Genomic DNA, 21,718 nt, shown 5'->3' with positions numbered 1-21,718 from the left:
GTGCAGGCATTGAATACATATAAATACATAAAGCCAATGTGATAAAAAAAAGGGAGAAAGTGTCAAATCACCTTTCTTTGTTTTGTTAGGTCACACAGAAAAAACTAATCTAGATATTAAATACCTAGACAAAGCAATTTCAACGATAAACTTAATGGACCCAAAAAAAGAATCAACTCAAAATTAAAGAATACATGCCATCTACAAGTATAGATGGGAACTCTACAGGAACTGTTCATATGATAGGCCATATAAAGCAAAACAAATCTCAAAGAATCAGTTCCATACAGCTTTGTAGATTATTATGCAATTCATTAACATATAATTCACTAATAAAATGGTAAAAATGTAAGAACACCTACATTTGACAATTTCAGACCACACTACTGAACAATTTGTGGATCAAAAATAAAATCACGATGAAAACTTACAACACTAAAAATGAAAATAAAATGCAGACTTGTGAGCTAGACTGCCAAAGTAATACTTTAATTTTATAATCATAAGTGTTTAAAATGTTAAAGAAGAAAATTTGAAAATTAGTGAGCTGAAATTTCAACTTAATATGGTAGAATAGGAAATAGAATAAATCTGAAAATGCAGAAGGTTGAAAATAATATTTACAAAAATCAATGTAATTTTAAAATAAAACAATTTCAAAGTCAAAACTGTCTCCTTAAAAAGACTAATGAAATAGACAGATATCTGAAAAACTTAAAGAAAATGGGATACAAAAATAAACAATATCAGCAATGAAAGGGGGAATCTAATCATATGTACAGTAAAAATTAAGTTATAATAGAGTACTATAAACACTAAGGCAACACTTAGAACTTAAAAGCTCCAGACCTATGTTTTACATATAAAGTTCTACCAAACTTCCAATTACAGAAGATGACACTCTTCTATAATTTCTTAACTTGTTAAGAATCCTTAAAAGCACACAAATGAAAATAAAAACAAATCTACTAGTAGATAAACAGACATCACAAACATGTCAAGTTTATCCCAGCACAAGAGTAAGGTTTACCATTAGAAAAACTTTAAAATTTTAGTTATCACTTAACAGATTAAGGGGAGGAGGGGAAGGTAACACAAATGGTTAACGAACATATCGAGTGAACCACAGTGAACTAACATTTACTTTTATACTGTATCAGTAAAATTGTAGCAGTCTATAAATATCCAATGTTGGCAAAAATAGAGTGGAATTTTTTTATATATTACCAAAGGGAGGGTAAATAGGAACAATCATTGTGGAAAGCAAAGCATCATCTTCTAATAAAGTGAGCATGTGTATCTTCCATGATTCAGCCATTCCACTTCAGTGGAAACACCACATATGTCTTGTGCACATGTATAAAAATGTCCACAGTAGCACTGCACATACTGGCAAAAAGGAAAAAAAAAAAAAGAGAGAAAAAAAGCAAAAACTGAAAACAACCGAAAATGCCTATTATGAGGAAAATGAATAAACTATGTGCCACTCACACATTAAAGTTCTATGCATTCATGAAAAATGAACATACAACATTCGTACTTTTAGAAGAATATTGAATGAGTAATATTCATTCAATAAACAGACAAAACTCCCTACAGGATTCCATTCTTATAAAGTTCATAAATAAAACTAAGTAACACATTGTTTAGGGATATGTACATATCTAGTTAAGCTGCTTTGAGGTCTTTCTTGTTTTAAAACAGAAAAGTAAGCCCCAAAAGCCACTATGATACTATAGTAGTTATATCTGGAGGAAAGGTGGAATTTGGGACTGGGAGAAAACATAAACTAGCTTTAAAGGAAGTATAATATTTTAATTTTCTTAAGTTGGATAGTGGATTCAACTTAAATCACATATTTCTTCTATGTGAATCCCATATCAAATAACATAAAAACTTCTTAAAATATATAAATGTGATTTCTAACATTTCCCTTGAAAACTACTCAAGAGATACATTCTCCTTGGAATAGTTATCTATATCTGGTCTCTCTCTCTCTCTCTCTCTCTCTCTCTCTCTCTCTCTCTCTCTCTCTCTCTCTCTCTCTCGTTTGGACATTCTTCACTTATCCCATTGAAGTAATTCTTTTAAAAAATTCACATTGCAGGAATGACATCAGTGAAGATGGCAGGGACCAATGCCCCAAAGAGAACACCCCCCAAAACTGAGCAAAATGATCAGAACCAATTTTGGCAGAATTCTGGTAGACAGTTTACAGCAACTAAGGGAATGATGAATCGAGAAAGAACAAACTAGGAAATAGTAAGTGAACGCCGAAGCATTTTCCTTGTCCTTGTCCCGCCTGCCCCCTGGCTTAGAGGCAGCCTCAATTCCCAGTGCGGGACCCTGGCCCTGCTTCCAAGGGAGCCAGGAATGGTCTGTGTTGACCTATATGGAGATAACCTAAAGGACTCGCAGGTGCTTGCCTTAGCTCCACCTAACTCAGTTTCACTCAGGGCTGAAAAGTAAGCAGAGGGCATTCCTCAAAAACATCAGAAGGCAAATGAAGAACCCGCTGTCACCTGACCAAAAGATTGTAATTATAGCATGCAAAAGAGAGGCTGAAAATCTGGGCAGAGAGAAATTCTTAGGCAAAATTAGTACAGTATATTGAAAAGCCACCATGTATTACTGGGAAATTTAAAAAACCAAAGTGTATGATCATGTGTAGAACAGGATGTGAGAAGAACCTAAACTTTCACCCTAGCTGAATTTCAGGCTCAGCAGGGGCAGGAAGTGAAGGCTAAGGGAGAACAATAAACACCCTAGCTAAACCTTGATGGAGTATTCCTACAGAGGGCAAGTTTGCAACCAGTGGGAGAGTTAGGATTACTGGCTGGAGCAGGGAGAAGGGGGATCCAGTTATTCAAGGCAATCTGCCAAAAGCACTAGCTGACCAAACTAAAGGAACAGACATGTCAGAAATTACATGCGACAAAGATACAGAAATAAACCCATACATCTATGGCCAATTGATTTGACAAAGGGATGCCAAGAACATATGAAGAGGAAAGGATATGCAGCAAATGGTGCTGATACAACTAGACACCCACACACAAGAGAATAAAGTTGGATTCCTACTCGCACCATACAAAAACTCAAAATAGACTAACGGTCAAAACATGAGCGCTAACACTATAAAATTCTCAGACTAAAACATAGGGTAAAGTTTCACGACCTCAGATATGTCAAGGGATTCTTAGACAGAATACCAAAAGAAAAATAACAAAAGAAAAAAGTAGATTAAACTGGAATTTAAACTTAAAGCTTTTGTGGCTCAAAGGACAGTGAAAGAACCCACAAAAGAAAAAATGTTTGCAAATCATCTATCGCAGAAGGTTGTAGTATATATTGAATAGACCTTTTGGCTACAGAGGTAGGAAAGGATTAAGAAGAGATAAGAATGTCCAGCAAGCACATGAAAGAAGCTCAACATCATTAGTCATCAGGGAAATGCAAATCAAAACCACAGTGACATACCGCTTCACACTCACTAGAATGGATATCATTAAAAATACAGGAAACAACAAGTGTTGGTGGTGATGTGGAGAAATTAGAACCCTTGTATCTTGCTAGCAGGAATGTGAAATGATTTAGCCACTGTGGAAACAATATGGTGGTTGCTTCTCAATAAGTTAAACACAGACGAGCATATGACACAGAAAGTCCACTCTTGGGTATGTATCCCAAAGACCCAAAAACAGGTGTTCAACCAAATAATTGTACATGAGGGTTCATAGTAGCACTATGCTCAATAGACAAAAGAGGGAAACCACTAAATGTCCAGCAATAGATGACTAACAATGTAGTACATACATACAACATAGTTGTCATAAACATGAAGCACTGATTCCTGCTGTAGTATAATTGAATCTCAGAAACATGCTAAAGAAGTCAGACAAAAGAGGCCACAAATTATCTGATGTCATTCGTATAAAATATTCAGAATAGGTAACTCCAAAGAAACAGAAAGTAGATTAGTATTTGCCAAGGACTGGGGGCTAAGGGGTTTTCTTTTGGGGTATGAAAACATTCTGAAACTTGGTAAGGGAGGTGCTTGATGAAGGTGGTGCACAACATTGTGCATTTCCCAAATGCCGCTGAATTATAATTTATGCTGTGTATGTTATATTGAATTTCACCTAAATTTAAAAGCACAAACAAAAATCTGTAGCCTGAATCAGAAAGCCACAAATTATCTTCATTCCCTTTTTTCAGTCATTCCTCACAACCCATCTGGCAATGAGTCACAGTAGATTCTACCTCCATGTTAAAATGTGATTCTCTCCTCCTCCACCTCCTCCTCGCCACTGCCCCTGCCTTAATTCAGAATGATTATTTCTCACCTCCTAATTATAACAGTGTCCCGGATAGTCTGGGTGCCAACAGTATCATTCCTCACATCCACTTCCCTCTTTAAGTCGCTGCCAGATCCACCTTTTCAAAATGAAAATTAAATCATAGAGTTTTTCTATTCAAAATTCTTCCATGTTTCCATATAGCTTTGGGGATAAAGTGAAGGTCCTTATCCTAGCACCGAAGATCTTTTTCATTCCAGCCCCTTCCTACCCACCTAACCCCATGTGCCCCTCCTTGCCTTTTCCCTGTGCCCAAGCAGATATACTTCAATGATCTATGCTGTCTAAGATCTCTGGATGGTGTCTACTTAAGGGATCCTTCCCCAACTGAGTAACTTTCCTCAAAATCTAAAAAAATGTCCCACCATCTAGAAAATGTTATTTCCCAGCTCCCAATTCACTACTTGCACAGTGTACCAAACATTTTTTTGGAGCACTTATCACACGTTAGTGTAACTGGTTTACTTTCCTGTAGATGAGATAATGTCCTAGTAGACTCTGCAAGCAGGGCCATGGCTTCATCGTATTTATATCTCAAGTAATTTGCTCAGCAAATGCTCACCTATCCAGTCATTTACTCAGTCAGTCAAACGTAAAATAATTCATAGGTCTGTTGAGGTATTCCTATTTGATCATTAGGTCTTCATGGCTGGCTAATATCTGAGAGAATAATGATCAACTTGCTTATGCAGTATTTCTGCTAAATAATCTGTTCTAAACCTAATTAAAACAAGAGCTTCTGACGTGAATGACGCATTTAATACATTAAAGGATGTTTTCTTATCCTCCTTATTTAAAAACTGCTCTAACACAATTTAAAGAAAAGTAAAAAAAAAAAAAAAAATTAAAGAAGGCTACAGGAAGGTGCAATCCCTTAATTAGTCCTGAGATGAAAACCTAAATATAGAAATTTAACTGTCCTCTGACTGGAAAGAAAACTCAAGTTCTGGCCTTTATAGTTAGGCATAAAGTTATGCTTACCTTTGTAACACTACCTTCCAATTCCCCAAGGTACAGTGGCCTGTGTTCTTTGACTCACCAAAACATTTGATTTGTATTAGATGATATGCTAGAAGATAAATTCTTTCAGAATGTTTTACAAAGAAAGTATTCTCTATTTTTTCAATTGTTTGATAACTGAGAATATTTTGAAAATCTGAATGAGAGGTGCCCAGATAAACCCAAGATAAGCTGAAATATATCTTTAGACCTCCATGATGACTAGGGTAAACAGGTATTTTGAAATTATGTAAAATTTGGAAATATCAACCACAGTTATGTTTTCATTAGTGGTGTTAGTTTTACTCCAATTGTCCTAATTAAATTCTTTCAACTTTACATCTGTAGATTTCAAACACTTGAAAGAATGAAGCACTGATAATAATTTCTTATAATCAAGACTGGTTTTTCCTAGGTTTATTTTGGCTGACCTGAAAAAAGAAGCATGTTCCCCATTTTTCATTAGTTTATAAGTACCCAGGAAAGACCTCAAACAAATATGCTGTCAATGCCACTAATTCTTGTGCTTTCCTAATTAACTCAGTTTTTTTACATCTTACAGGTTGGAACCAGTAATTATTATTTCCAATCTTTACACTGGCTGCTAGAAGGTTCATGGTTAAATTTATAGCCAATGTTTTGACTTCCTCAGGTGGTGCCTTAATATCAGGAAGCTCCAATTCTTGATCTCCTTTATGTCCACTTTATCTCCTTATTCCCATGTATACATCATTTTATTTTATCATGCTAGATATACTTCTATAAACTATCTTCAATCCCTTCTGGAACATGATCTTCAAAAAACCTTACTTGACTATTATTCTACTTCTGGACTCCCATATATACAGGAGCCACATAATCAAATTTTGACACTCCTTATATTCATTCTTGGTTGACTACATTCTCACTCCTTATATAAACCTTTAGTGTGTGTGTGTGTGTGTGTGTGTGTATTTATTTATTTATTTCATTCTCCTGGAAATACAGCAATTTAATCTATCAACAAGTAACATCTCTACCTAAATTTCAGAGACAAGTAAATCAACAAAATTCCCTCATGGTCCTCCCCTTACCACAAATTCCAACTGGTTCTTAATGCTAAAACTTTCTCAGTTGTAGTCTATAGCCCACAGATGAGATATAAATATATATCTCATGTATATAATGGCATCAACTCTGTTGGCTTTTTTTTTTTCCAGAGAAATTTCATACTCTGAACATTTCACTCACTACCACTCTCATTTTTTAGACAGTGCTGAAGGTTTCGATGATGAGACTAGAAGGGAAAACTGGAAAGCAGTAAGCCAACAGTAGGCGGTACTAAAAGTTTAGTAGGTAGAAAACATAAAACCTTGACAGGCAAAATGTAATACTTAAGCAAGCTGCTGGTATCAGGAAGTGACAGCACAAATCAACAGATGCCCCAATAGATTGAGAAACTAAAATGTCACACACACATCAGAGTCAGTCTCTGAGTTCCATGAATAGGCTCGGACTTATCAGAGCAAGGATTCTGATGTAGCAAGAACTAGCTGTAGCACAGATACTTAAATTGGGATGCAAAGTAGGGAACGGATCATTAGAACAAAGCAGCATACTAGTTATAAATCTTGTGCAATGAAGTATCAAGTTAACAATTGCTCCCACTACTGAATCCCCACAAAATAAACTGGGACTTTTTAAATCCTCCCCAAGGTCACACTTAGTCCCAGAGGCTGATTAGGAAAAGGTTGAGCACATTACTGGGGGTCAAGCAGAACAGATGAAAGAAAATGATCCTAAACATGACATTTAGGAAAAAATGCAGAGAAGAGGAACTCTGAATGCAGGATAACGAGCTTGGGGTCTACTATAGTATAAAAAGAAAAACTTCTTAATAAAAAACTAACAAAAGAAAAACTTCAAAGAAAAACTTCTTAATAAAAAACTAACAAAAGAAAAACTTCTTAATAACAAAAGCCATATAAATTTACAAATATCATATTGAAATTCTGTGTCTGTATTTGTGAGAAAGAGCAAGAACCACATACATGCACTATAATATTCCTTTGAAACAGCTCCAAAAGCTGTTTGAAAAAGCTCTCCAAAAGCCACCAAAGATCTTTATACTCAATAAGCAATGCTTCCTACTAAAGCTACTGAAAATTGTGCTCACGTCACAACATAGACCAAATAAATGTCTCTTCAACTTCCTTTATATGTAACAAAAGAAAATACAGACCACTAAAAAAAATAGTTGGTCAATTTACACAACTTACAATATATGGCTGATTTCCATTTACAATTTCTAGCTCACTGAAATGTTCCTCTTTCAGTTTCAATATACTTGTAAATTTACATGACTGATAACAGGTTAAATGCTTATTGTGAAGCTTTTTTTCCTAAGCGTAATCCTCCTTTCAAATGTTGCATGCTTCCCTGACTGAAGTCTAAGACCAATTTCCAGGTCTTAACTTGGTCTTGGTCGGAGACACAAAGTAATAGGACACTTGAGATGGAAAAAACTTTCAGATAACCTTTACCTTCTCTCTGCCTGAAAAACCCTTTACCTTTGATTAATTAAATCCTCTTTCTTTTTCAGTGTCCTACAACACTTTTTTTTTTTTAATAGAGGCATGTTTTATTTATTTATTTGTTTGTTTGTTTTGTTTATACATGCACTGGGTACAGTCAGAAGCGCGGGAGGGTGAGAGAATTCACCAGAGCCAGAGCGGGGAGCAGAGCAGGCAGAAGGACTGAAGCACACTGCTGAGGGGAGCAGCGGGCGGCAGGAGAGGTCTGCGCGCCATGTGGGACCCTCCTCCGGTGGCCGGGGAGCAGCCGGGGATCGAACCGGCGCCACTGAGGCCGCGGGCAGCTTCGCAACCCAGCGCTCAACCGCTGCGCCACCGGGGAGGCCCCTACAACACTTTTAAACCCTGTTCCATGTGATTTATTAGGGTTCCTCATGTTAACCAGGGAACACAGAACATTGTCTGAGTGACTGTGTTCTCAAATCTCCCAAAGGTGCTTTATCACTCGCGCCACTCCAGATGTAGAGGAGCAGTCAATTCATTATGAACGATAGATGCCTTAGATCATTAAGGTTCAATTTTTCTCAAGAAACCTCAGTTAAGAGAGGCCACAGGTCAAAAATTCCAGTTTGTAAATATTATCATTCCCATTTGACAGATAAGGAAACGCAGCCAGAAATTGGGTTACTTGACCAAGTGCACATAGTTATTAAATGATACAGATCCCAGAAGCCTAGGTCCAGAGTCCTCACTACTTCAGTAAGTCTAACACTTTGACTGAATCCACTTAGTTCTTAATCTATGTATAGGCTATTCCTTATGGCCTAATCCTTAATATTTTCCTTTTATAATTATTTCACATGCATACATTTTTTTCACAATGGAACCATAAGCTATTTAAAATAAGGATCATAGCAAGCTTTTCTTGTATTCCCACAGTGGTAGGCCCACAAAAGTTATTTATAATTTGTTTAATTGATCATTACAACTAATAACAGCCATAAGAAATCAGGAAACAAAGAGTGAACCAAATAGTCAAGACTAGCTTACTTGATTTAAGGCTCACTTGAGCCAATCTACAGTTGAAATTAGAGACACAGTAATATGTATATATTGAACATAAATAAATTTGAATGTAACAACACAGAACATCTCCACAGCAAATATATCTACCATCAATAATTTTCAAGTCATCATGTGATGACTAATATGAAGGTTTTTATTTAAGTAATTTTACTTCCCAGTTCTCACTGAGAGTTGCTAATGTTTTCATGCAGATGTCCTAAGGAACAGAGGAAAAAACAGATGACAGAAAGGTGATATTAAAAGCAAAGTCTCCAGATATCTCCTGGGACTCTTATTTTGGAATATATCAATTTAGACTAAAATTATGACAGTAAAGAAAGGAAAATAAATTATTTCCACTGAAACTCCAGAATGCTATACAGAAACACCTCTGAATTTTCCTATTGCCATTATTGTTTTGTAAATCATTTATTTACCCCAAGTGTTTTCTTCAATCTGGGGGGCAGAGGGTGTAACCTAGAATACAGAAAGCATTTACTATTTCCAACTCTAAAGCAGAAACCATTTACAAGGAGAGTAAAAACTGTTTCAACATGAAGGCTGTAAAAACAAATGAAACAGAATCAGAGGTACTACTTGGCAAGCTGATGAGTAGGTCATTCTACAGCTAGTGAATATTTCATCACAATTACTTGATACCTTTCCTCCTTTTACTTAAATTCCGATCCATTACCAAACCTAATTTTATTGATTCTTGAATACATCTATATTATCTAGATTAGAAATACTTGAATACATACAAATACTTGAACAACAAATACAAGAAATACTTGAACACCTTAACATTAAAATGTTTCAAATAAATTCATGATAAAATTAGGAAACAATGAAATAAATCTTAGAGCATATTAACATAAAAAGACGGGAATTTAATTTTTAACATTTTATTAAATATGCCAGGTAATATTCTTAGACTTTATTATAAGTGATTAGTGGGAATAAGCTCCTGGGTTAACTGACAGTGCAACTGATTCTTTGTCAGATGCTTCAATGCCCCTGTAAAAACTACACAGAAAAAGCAACTTGGATAGTATCAAATGAAATAAAATATTGAAGTGAGAGAATTAATGCCTCTTTCTTAGAGCATTTAGTCAGGTTTCTGCTCACTGGTTTAAATTCAATTTTTCTTCTCATGAAGTCAGAAAAATAAGCCTATATTTAATGGCTATTTCTTTCCTTCATACCACTGACACCAAACATTACATTTCCACTGCGTTTAGTTTTACAGATATTTTAAATCCCCATTAAGAGTCTCAAGTAAACTGATAAAAGTAATTTAAGTGAAATGTCCACCCCAATGATAATGTTTACCACATAAACAAACTACCACCCAAATGACGTCAAATATTAAGTCTGCAACATCAGTACAATTCACAAAGCATTAAAGCACAACATATAAAACCAACAGCAAATATTAATACTGGATATCTCTTACTCAATTCTGAGAGTTACTCAAAAGTTCCACATTAAACATTTGTTAGAAAAGCTAAATGCATTTAAAAATCCAAGAATGGTACCTAAAACTGGTGTTCTTGAAAGAAAATTACACAATCATAACTGGTTAGCTTTGCTCTGGATGCTTTCACTTAGAAACTTGGCTAACTGTTGCCCAACATGATTCTTAGGTTTTTTTTTTTGTTTTTTTTTTTTTATTTTAAACACTGAAACTTACGTCTTAGTGCTCAGTTTTCAAAGATTCACTATTTCATCATTTTTGTGTGATTTTTGTTTAAAATATAGTTCGCAAAACTACAGAGTAGTTTTTTCTCAAAAACAGATCATCGAACTTGGAAATAGTAAAATCTGCTATTATCCCAGAAAAACTTTGTAACCTTACTTTATGACTACTGAAACTACTCTGTACAACAGCCTTATTTCAAATCCAAAAGCAGCTGTTATAGACAACAGGATTTATCAATACATTTCTATTTCATTCAATAAAAATTTATTGAAAGTCTACTAAATATAAGGTACCATGCTAGATCCTGTTGGGCACCTAAAGAGGTTATTTCTTGGATCTCCCTGGTAGTGCAAGGAGTTAAGCATCAGCACTATGAAGCAATCTGCAGCTACTGCAGCACAAGTTCAATCCCCGGCTAGGGAGGTGACCCATATGGTGCAGCAGACCTCTCCTGTCTTGCCCACTGCTCCCCTCAGCAGCATATTTCAATCTGCCTGTTCTGCTCCCCATTCTGTCTCTGGTGAATCCTCTCACCCCCTGCACCTCTGGCCTACACCCCAGCTCTTATATGCATTAATAAGTAAATCCTAATAAAAAAGAAGCTATTCCCTACCCTTAAGGAGTTTATGGAACAGGAGAAATCTTAATAGCTAATATCTATATACAAGTGGATAGTGTTTTAAACATATCAACTTACTAATTTCTCACTCTAGTCCTATGAGATAGGTGCTTTCATTGTTCTCAATTCATAGATGAGAAAAATGAGGCTCAAAGTTTAAATAATCAGTTCAAGACACAGAAGTGGTAAAGGCAGAACTGAGATGAGAATGCAGGACCAGCTCCCATACTTGAATCACTCTGCCCTGCTAACTTGCAAGGTCAAGTACAGAAAAATAGCAGTTTTTTAAAAGTACAAAAAAAATATGGATTGAGTTTCCAAACAGGGTTAAGAGTGAAGTAGGAATTCGGGGCAAAGGGAAGATATAAGAAAAAGCAAAGTAATACATGCTCAGGTAATACACTAAAAGTACTTGCAAAAAGTCAGCTGGAAGGAAACAATAGGAAGGCACTTAATGGCTGGTTGAGAGGCAATGTTTTGAAAAGATCAATATTGTGCAACTGGGAAGAAAAGAAGCAGGTTTAGATGCTGGATAGTTATTAAGGTGTCTCCCATAAGTTATGCAAAGTAGTAACAGCCTGGACTATGGTGGTGATAATGGGGATGTAAAGGGAAAGAAAAAAACAGACTACAGAATCAGAGATGATTACAGAATCATCCAGGCACTGGGAACTCAGGAAATACGCATGAGGTAGACATAAGAACATGCAGCAAAAGGGAAGGAAGAGTAAATAGCCAAGAAATGAGATAAAAATAGCTCCAATTATAAACTAAGCAAGCCATGGGGATGTAAGATACAGTATGATGACTAAGTTAATACTACATTAAATATTTGAAAGTTGCTGAGAATAGATAGTAAAAGTCTTCTTCAACAGGGAAAAAATTTATAACTATGTACTAAGATAATGTTAACTAGACCTATTGTGATCATTTTGCAATAAATACAAATATTGAATCATTATGTTGGACGTTTGAAACTAATATGTTACGTCAATCACACTTCAATTAAAAAAAAAGTATAAGAAAACTATAGTGCAGGGTCAAATAAAGACTCAAAATGGAGTGAAAGCCCAAATTTAGAGAGGACTAATGAAGCAAGGAGTCAGTAACAGACTACATAAAAAAATTAAGGGTCTGAATTCCTTTCAAATTTTTAGACTCAACTATCATATATATGTATGTATACACGCACACACACACACTTTTTTTTTTTAACTTACAAAGTTTAATAATGTAGGTATTGCTGCTATTCCCTAAAGCCAACACAGGAACCTAACGAAGTATACTACAGGGCAACTCCTCAAATGGAGAAGACAATAGTACGCTGGAATAAGACAAAAACACAATGTAAACATGTACAGCTCCCTGTCATGTCAACTGTACTCAATATTAAATTAAAATATGACTTCATAAAAGACAAAACTATTATGGGGCGAAATAGAAAGTTCATAAGATGCCACAGACATTTCACACTTGCCCAGTCCCTTCAAGTTTGCTTCCCTAACTCCCCCTGAGTTTGCATTCACTCCCCCCAATCTTGTTCTGGTCTTAAAGAGCTTTACAATTGATCGTAATACAATACTTAACATAGGGGAAGGTAGAAGGTGCTATATAAGAACACTTAGGAGGGGGTTTTTTCCATCTCAAGGAATCAGAGGCAACTCCCTGGAGGAATTACATAACCATTTACTTATGACACCAAAATAAAACACACCAAAAGATACAAAACACCTAAATTTAACCTATACCTTAAGGTATATTTGGAAAGAATTAAACTGAAAGTATGATGGTGACAAAATAATGCTTGTGGTGAGGAGAAACTGACAAATGTTTTGCTTTTTCAGTACTATCAATGAATATATATTCCTGCTCTTCATAGAATGTAGAAATACAAATAGCCTCTGAATTCGTTAAATCCTTCCTAACAAAAATTCATTAACCTCACAGGGATGTTCAAATGTAGCTGACAATGAATGTCTTCAATTCATAAGCAAACTATATGTGCCCTGAGGTGAGTTCAGTTGGATAAAGAATGGTATTAATGAACCCATCGTTCCAATGTCTATAAATTCTGCAAGTTTCATTTTTTCTATGGAGCAGACCTGGCTAGTTATCTTTAGTTGTGCTGCAGATGATGACAATATATGGACTTAGTATAAAATGAAAAAAAGGAAATAAATCAATGTAACACTGCCAACTGGATAGCAGAAATAGCCTCCCAACATATCTCCCTGCTTCCAGTCCTGTTCCTCTATAATCCATTCTCTATCCACAGCCAATGTAATCTGTTAAAAACCATATATCAGACTATGAAAGTTTCAATACATTTTTAAGACCAAAAAACCTGGACCATCTCACACTGTAAAACAAAAACTAAGAATGATATATAGTTTAACCATTAAATCATGAAAGACACAGCCAGAACATGCACTTGCTTTTTAGTTACTAGAACTAAAGGGAAAGTAGATAATTCAAATAAATATAATTATACTTTTAACATGCTTATCTTCTTGCATTATCAAAGATTCACGAGAAAACAAGATACTATTTTCACCCATCAAATTATAAAATTAACAACCAAAAAACGAAAGATAATAATCTGCAAAAGGAAAATGAGTATGCTTATACAACTTCTATGAAAGTATATTCAAGGGGGCTTCCCCGGTGGCGCAGCGGTTGAGTGCTGGGTTGCGAAGCTGCCCGCAGTCTCTGCGGCGCCTGTTCGATCCCCGGCTGCTCCCTGGCCACCGGAGGAGGGTCCCACATGGCGCGCAGACCTCTCCTGCCGCCCGCTGCTCCCCTCAGCAGTGTCCTTCGGTCCTTCTGCCTGCTCTGCTCCCCGCTCTGGCTCTGGTGAATTCTCTCACCCTCCCACACTTCTGACTGTACCCAGTGCTTGTATAAATAATAAATAAATAAATCTTTAAACAAAAAAAAAAAAAGAAAGTATGTTCAAGGCCCTCTTGAAAAGGAACATGTAATTATATACATTGAACCTTAAAAATTTACTATTTTGCCCAATAATCTCACTTTTTTTAATTAACCCTAAGGAAACAATTCTAAATGCCTATCAAATTAATGCCTAAATATGAGTCATCATTAAACATCATTTATAATGAAATCGTGAAAAATGAAATGAATATCTGGTAATAATAAATTTTGAATATCTATATAGTGTTTATTTTATAGCAAGTAAAAATGTTTCTGAAGAACTTGTGATTAACATGGAGAAATGTTTTAAAATTATGTAAGGGCCTCCCCGGTGGCGCAGCGGTTGAGCGCTGGGTTGCGAAGCTGCCCGCGGCCTCTGCGGCGCCGGTTCGATCCCCGGCTGCTTCCCGGCCACCGGAGGAGGGTCCCGCATGGCGCGCAGACCTCTCCTGCCGCCCGCTGCTCCCCTCAGCAGTGTACTTCGGTCCTTCTGCCTGCTCTGCTCCCTGCTCTGGCTCTGGTGAATTCTCTCACCCTCCCGCGCTTCTGACTGTACCCAGTGCATGTATAAACAAAAAACAAACAAACAAATAAAGAAAGAAAGAAAACATGCCTCTATAAAAATAAATAAATAAATAAATAAAATTATGTAAAGTTCTATACACCAGGCCTAACTTCAAATTTCAAAACAATATGAACAAAACTCTAAGCCTAGAATTTTTTTACTTTTCTCTGGTTAAGTTTATTAATGTAATAGTTGGGGTAGCTGGGGGCCAAGGGTTAGGCTAATTTAGCAAAAAAAAAAAAAAATTAATTCTAATTACATTTGGGAGCAGAGAATCAGGGACCTATGAACTTCATAAAAAATCTACCCAGCTGTCATTCTCCCCATTACCCTAAAATTGATAAGTACATCTAATTTATGTCTAATATCCAGTACATAACTAATTGACATGTAGTAAGTTACTCCATATAATCTAAAAATACCCATCTAAATGCCAGATTTCTAAACAAAAGGAAATATATACATTTTGTTGTTTTCAACAATCAGGAACCAGGGCCTCCCTGGTGGCGTAAAGGGTTAAGCAGAGCACTGTGAAGCTATCTGCAGCCTCTGCAGCATGAGTTTGATCCCTGGCCAGGGAGCAACCCACATGGCGCAGCAGACCTCTCTTGGATTGCCCGCTGCTCCCCTCAGCAGTGTATTTCACTCAATCTGCCTGTTCTGCTCCCAGCTGTCTCTGATGAATTCTCTCAACCTCTACCGCTGTACCTCTGGCCTATACCCCAGTTCTTGTATGCATAAATAAATTTAAAAAAAATGTTTAAAACCATTTAAAAATCAAAACAAAAACAAACAAACAAAAAAAAAAATCAGGAACCAATCAGTAAAGCCCCAAATCTGGAAATCTATGAAGTAGTATTTGATTATGATGAAAAATAAATGCCTTTTCCCTCATAATTGCTAAAAAAAAAAAAAAAAAAAAAAAAGTAGGGATGGTCTTATGATAAAAATAGGTTTCAATTTAAATGCTGAAGGACTGACTAGATTTGTTTAGCTTAAGAGTTTGAATAGCAATTCAAGTAAGGAAGTGCTGCCCAACCAAGGCCATAATGAGACTCTTCCCAACCTTTAAATGCTGATGTTCCCAATACCTTCAACCTTCTGTTCTCTTTTCATACACTTTCTAGGTGATCACCGCTACTTCTACCCCGCTCTTCTCTTTAATTATCGCTATTAAAAGATGACCGCTCCCAAAATCAGTGTCTCTGTTTCAGCATTTTATTTTCAGGCTCAAATTTGAATACTTACCCATCTCTACTCAGCTATTTGTTTCAAACATATGACGCTTAAAAGTGATTTAATCTTCTCTCTGTGACCCTGTTCCTCATATACTCTGTTTCCATAAAAGAGAACACTTTCACCTAGAAAATTAGGTCATTCCTAATTTATCCCTTTCCAATACCTATACCCATCAATTAATAAGACAGGAATGCCAAGCTATTTCTTAAATCAATCTCTAAATTACTGTCTCTAAAGCCTCTGCCCCTAATTTTAGGCTCCTATTAGCTCTTGCCCATCCTACTTCATTTTCCTGCCTTCAGTCTTATCTCAAATTCATCAATCCTCTTCAGAGATCAGCTTAAAAGTCACCTCCCTCAAGTAGGCCTTGTCTTCCCACTCTTCCAGACCAGGCTCAACTGTGTAACCTGGTAATCCTCTACCTTTCCTGTCCTAATACAGCTGAAATGATTTTGTAATGGCAGTCCCTTCATGTGAGACTGTCCCTCTCATGTCATTTAGCTTTACTTCATCTAGAGCTCAGTTAAAATACTGCAGGTTCATTATATAACTGATAGTAATGCTTGCCTGGACACTGTATACCTTAAACATGAACCTATTTACTTTTTCAAATGTACTGGATGCTTTTTTTGATTTGTACCAATTAATTTCAATCTTACTGCAAGAAATGATAGGTTTTTGTTCCTATATTTTCTTAGTTACTACATACAGAAAACAAAAATTTGTGGCTTTTGATACCTGCTATACATATTCACACTTGAAAATGTTGAGATAAATGGATTAGGAAGAAAGTGGCCAAAGACAAGTGTAATAGCAAACAACTCGAAATAATGTGAATTGACTAGAACAAATCAGCTTACAAAACCTGGCTTTTTTTTTTCCAATTTGATTCATAATTTGCACTGAAAATGCTAACAGAGGAATCATATCCAACTACAGTCATCACTAGCAATTATGAGTCATGATATGCTGAACACAGTAGAGAATCTTGTCTTCCCTCATTTCCTAACTCAATATAAATGGGCAAAAGACATGAATTGGTAGTACATGGAAAGAGAAATATACAGAAAAAGAAGTTTAATATCACTTAAAAGACACATGCAAATTAAAACTACTCTAAGTTCCCATATTCACCTAACATATGAGCATGATTCCAAAGTTCAGTTTCATTCTCTAATGATAAGGTCGGAAAGAAATAGCACATCATTGCTAATAGGAGGGTAAATTAGTAAAACCTTTATAAAGGCAATTTTGACACTATTCCTTAAAACTACCAATCAGACCCTTTGACCCTACGATTCTACTTCTGGGAGTTTAAGTTATGAATATACTTAAACAGATCAGAAATGACATATATATATGAGATTATTTATTACAGCATTGTTTGCAAGAGTAAATGATATTAAAAATCTAGATATATACTAATTAGTGACTGGTTAAGTAAAATATATTAATCTACATAATGCAGAACAATACAATTTTTAAAATGAGGTTGTCTGCTTAATAGATACAGAAAACAATTTGTATAGTGTGCTACCAACTGTGCAAATTTTTAAAAAGCAAAAAAAATGAGAATATAAATTCTTAATTGCCCGAATATGTATACAGAATGTCTGAAAATATATAAAGAACTTAATAGTAGCTGACTACAGCTAAGTTACAGAAGTGGGTATATTTGGGACAAAGATAGCAATTATGTACCACTTTTAAACTATTAAAAATTTTAAAAGAAACAAAACTACCTCACTTCAAATAAGCAGTAACTTCAAACAGAAAAATAAAAATATTAATATAAACAAAATCCACACTTCTAGTACACTATTTCTGAGGATACCTACTTATGATGTTGCCCCCTATAATGCTTTCGGAAATGAAGTCTTAAGAAAAGCACAGCCCACTCCCAAAAAACAGTTTCTAAATGTTTTAGTTAATATGCATAATCCCCAGAGCAATGTGTTACTTTAGCTGTAGAACTTCAGCATCTATGCTACTTTTGAATTTTCTTGTTGAGCATCATTAGTATGTTAGGGAATCTTTGGAGGCACTAGAAATTGATGGGTATTGATTAGGGGCACTTCCCCTCTGTCCCATCCTAACACTTAGGATGACATAACTCTTAATTCTGATGAATGCACTTAAAAAAAAAAAAAAAACCACTATTACTAGTCTTAAATAATCCTCAATAAATAAAACTTCCTGAAGAATTGGATTCAGGCACCAAGGGCACCTGGGTATAATAGCTAATGGAAATTAGCTAGCTGACAGAAGAGAAACCTAGGAAATCCAATCATACCACACACTTTGATCATCGTCAATTGAAATATTCAATAAAGAAATATTTTTCCTTATTGATTATGAAAAGAAACATTATTGCAAATGAAATACTATTTGTTTGTTCAAAGTAGCAAAGTGTGGAAAGAACACAAACCCCTTTCAATCATCACATGTAACCACTGAAGTGAAAGTTAATTTCTCTATCTTATGCTACAGGCCATTTCACAAAGTATTATATTTTTTACATACTGTGCACTTATCTAAGATCAATACATCTAAAAAATGAGAGAACATCATTGCTACTATAAAAAAAATTCTTCCGTGCAAAAATACTAACAAATATTTGAGAAGATGAACAGCGAACTTAGAAAGACTTCCCAGGAGAAAAACTACTATCCCCGACAAGACACATTTCTAAGACACATCAGTAACAGAAGAAAATAATTAAATTTTCCAACTGAAAATGTACAGGAACATTACTTCTAGAGCTATTAAAACCTGAGCAGTTTAAAGTATTTTCTAGACTAAATGATATTTTCTTTAAAAGTCTGCAAGTTAAATCAAATTCAAGAATAAAATATCTCAGCACATTCAGAAGTTTGATGAAAGAGGAAGCTAAAAGTCCCAGAAGAAAACTAACATGCAGCTTCAAAGTGGAGGTAAACAAATTATGTATTAATTCACAAAGAGAATTTCTAATTAAACAAAATGTGTTCTTCCAAAAAAGGGTAAAGCTAAAAATACACAGCTTATTTTATTCATACGGTCCTACTGATAGCATCTAGCTAGCAAAACATAGTGGATGTAGAAGTACTATCTTTATCAAATTTTGCTTTAATATCTATCTAAGACTGTATAGTCGTTTAATCCAGTAAGACTTCTATAACTTCAGAAATGAAAAAATCAAAGGGAATTAAGGTAATCAGGGAAAAAATTGTGAACTGTTAATGCTAGAATTCATTTTTTTCTTAAAAAGTAGTTAAAATATACCTTATTTCTGGATAATATAAAATATACGATATTTTACAGAATATTTATTATTCAAACACTTTAATTGACATTTTAATTTAGAAGAACCATGAAAGAGAAAATTCCAATTTTTAGCTATATCTAAAACCACTACACTACAAAATGGGTTGCAAAAGACTATTTGGTGCAGGAGGAAAACAATGATTTTCTTTACTTCTTAAGAAATTAAGAAAGATTCAATTCTGCTGATATTTAATAAAAAATTGATTCTGGCATAACCAATCCATCCTTTGACACGACAGTTTCCCATCAACTATAGTGTTCAAATTTTGTTCCAGTTAAGATTACTTCAGTGGTAGTTCCACAAAAGAACAGGAACTTTCAGTAGCACTCTTACTTGATTTGTTTCCAATGTTTAAAATTTTACTGGCTTATGGGCATTTTATTAATGAACAATTATTACTGTTTCAAGTAAAATAAGCTACACCAAATGGAGAAAATGGCTTTAAAATATTCCTGCAAAGGAATACAGGATTATAATGATAAAAACAACAATAATAAAGCACAAGCAAATAAAAGGAAAATAACAGAGCTGTTTGTACTTCTAGTACAAACACCCTGTTTTAACTACTTAAGTTGATAAATGCAACATAATGCTAACCAGATCTATAAAACAGACCCCACAAAACTACCAAGAATTCTATTTGAAATACAGATATCTGTCCACAACCAAAACTGACAATCACAGTCCTAAATATAACTGAAAATATGAAGTCATCATTACTAGGAAGACAGCAAAAACTTAAACATCTAGAACATAAAAATGTATTTTTTTTAAGGATATGTTTACAGCCATACAATACTCAATCCAGCTCTTTCAACACTCACTAAATATTACTAACAAATAATGAAGCATTATACTGGGGTAAGGATTACTCTTCCTCCTGTGGCAAAACAGTATAGTGACAAATATATATATATATATATATATATATATATATATATATAAAACACACACACACCAGTAAATATTAGGAAAGGTATAATGACAAATTTAATATATATATATATATTTATAAACTAAAAACATTAGGAAAGATTGCTTAATGCTTGAAGAAAGAAGTATTAGAGCAAATTATGTAGTTTCTTAGAAGGCTAGCTATAAAGGGCATATTTCTTACACGTCTCAGCTTTTGGTATTTGCCAGATTCTGTTTCCAAAATTAAAATAAACATTGTGTATCCATGTGAAGAATTAAAGTTTTACTGGAGAATAGTGATGTCAATGGCAAATTTGTGCTTGTAACTTCTGATGGAGAAGCAGCTTTAACTCAGATAAATTTAGAGATAGCAACTCATGGGAAAATGACTCAAATGAATCATTCACTCAGAGGCAAGTTGTTGCAGCAAAGAAGTTGAAGAAGTGTGCATTAAATGTTCCAGGATATCATCAATGTGGTTAGTTGTTTTGTTTTTGTTTTTTTTTGGAAGGGTAAAAAACCTACATTTTTCATTAAACAGAGCGGCTGAAAATTCTTTTCTCTTGTAAGTTCACTAGTTATCTATTGATATTGAACTTGAAAATGGGCAATGGATTTTTCTTTTACAGAAAGAAAAACACCCAAAATTTGCAACCTTTTTCTGTGATGCCATGAGGTTAAGCCACAAAACAGAATTTTCAAAACAGTAAAAACACTGAACCTGAACCTTCAATGGAAAGATATTTTAACAGTTCATGAGTGGACTGGTTTTCTAAAAAAAACTTCCTATGGGAAAGAAATGTTAAAAATGGATGTTTGAAAATAGCACCATCACTTTGTGACTTGTACTTAAAAATGCCAAGAGCAATTTTTTTAAAAAACCTCTCTTTGCACACTCAAAATTAAGAAATATAATTTTTATCCTGGGGAAAATCTTCCCAAAATAGCAAAACAACAAAAGATGTAGGAGAGGATGGCAACTTGGAGGAAGGTGTTCAAAAGGTACAAACTTACAGGTAAGTTTTCACAATGTAATATACAGCATGATGACTACAGTTAACACTGCTGTGCAATAGATGTGTAAAGTGTTAAGAGAATGTTTCAGGGTTCTTATCACAAGGAAACTTTTTTTGATTTCTCCTTTTATTGTATCTAAAAGAGAGGTGTTAACTTACTGCAGTAATCATTTCACAAATGTAAGTCAAATCATATGCTACACAAACTTATACAGCAATGTGTGTAAATTATATCTCAGTAAAACTGGGGCAGGGGAGGGCATATTGGGTTTTTCACTCATTTCTTAAAATGAGAGAAATTAAAGGCCTTCCAATCAGGTACAAGGAGAGTCTAGTAGGAAATAGTCAGTTATTACCCAAAACCTCTCGATAGCGAGTGGGTGGTATTAAAATCATAGTATCAAGATTTAGGGATCACTGTCTTTTAAATCTATGCATATTTGTGAACCATCTCTGACAACAATTAAAAGAAAAAAATAAACTGACCTT

General features: G+C 34.8%; 1 protein-coding gene across 2 annotated transcripts in view; it reads right to left on the bottom strand.

Annotated features, from left to right (window-relative positions):
* The window catches only part of TSC22D1 (TSC22 domain family member 1), a gene marked incomplete at both ends in the record, with an annotated part of 112,479 nt that overhangs the window by 40,771 nt on the left and 49,990 nt on the right, over positions 1–21,718 (bottom strand). The gene's annotated exons all lie outside the window — the stretch shown is intronic.

This window comes from Talpa europaea (assembly GCF_964194135.1).
Source record: "Talpa europaea genome assembly, chromosome: 6".
Taxonomy (NCBI): Eukaryota; Metazoa; Chordata; class Mammalia; order Eulipotyphla; family Talpidae; genus Talpa; species Talpa europaea.
Note: the sequence above shows the minus strand (reverse complement) of the source record. Positions and strands in the feature narration are given on the sequence as shown.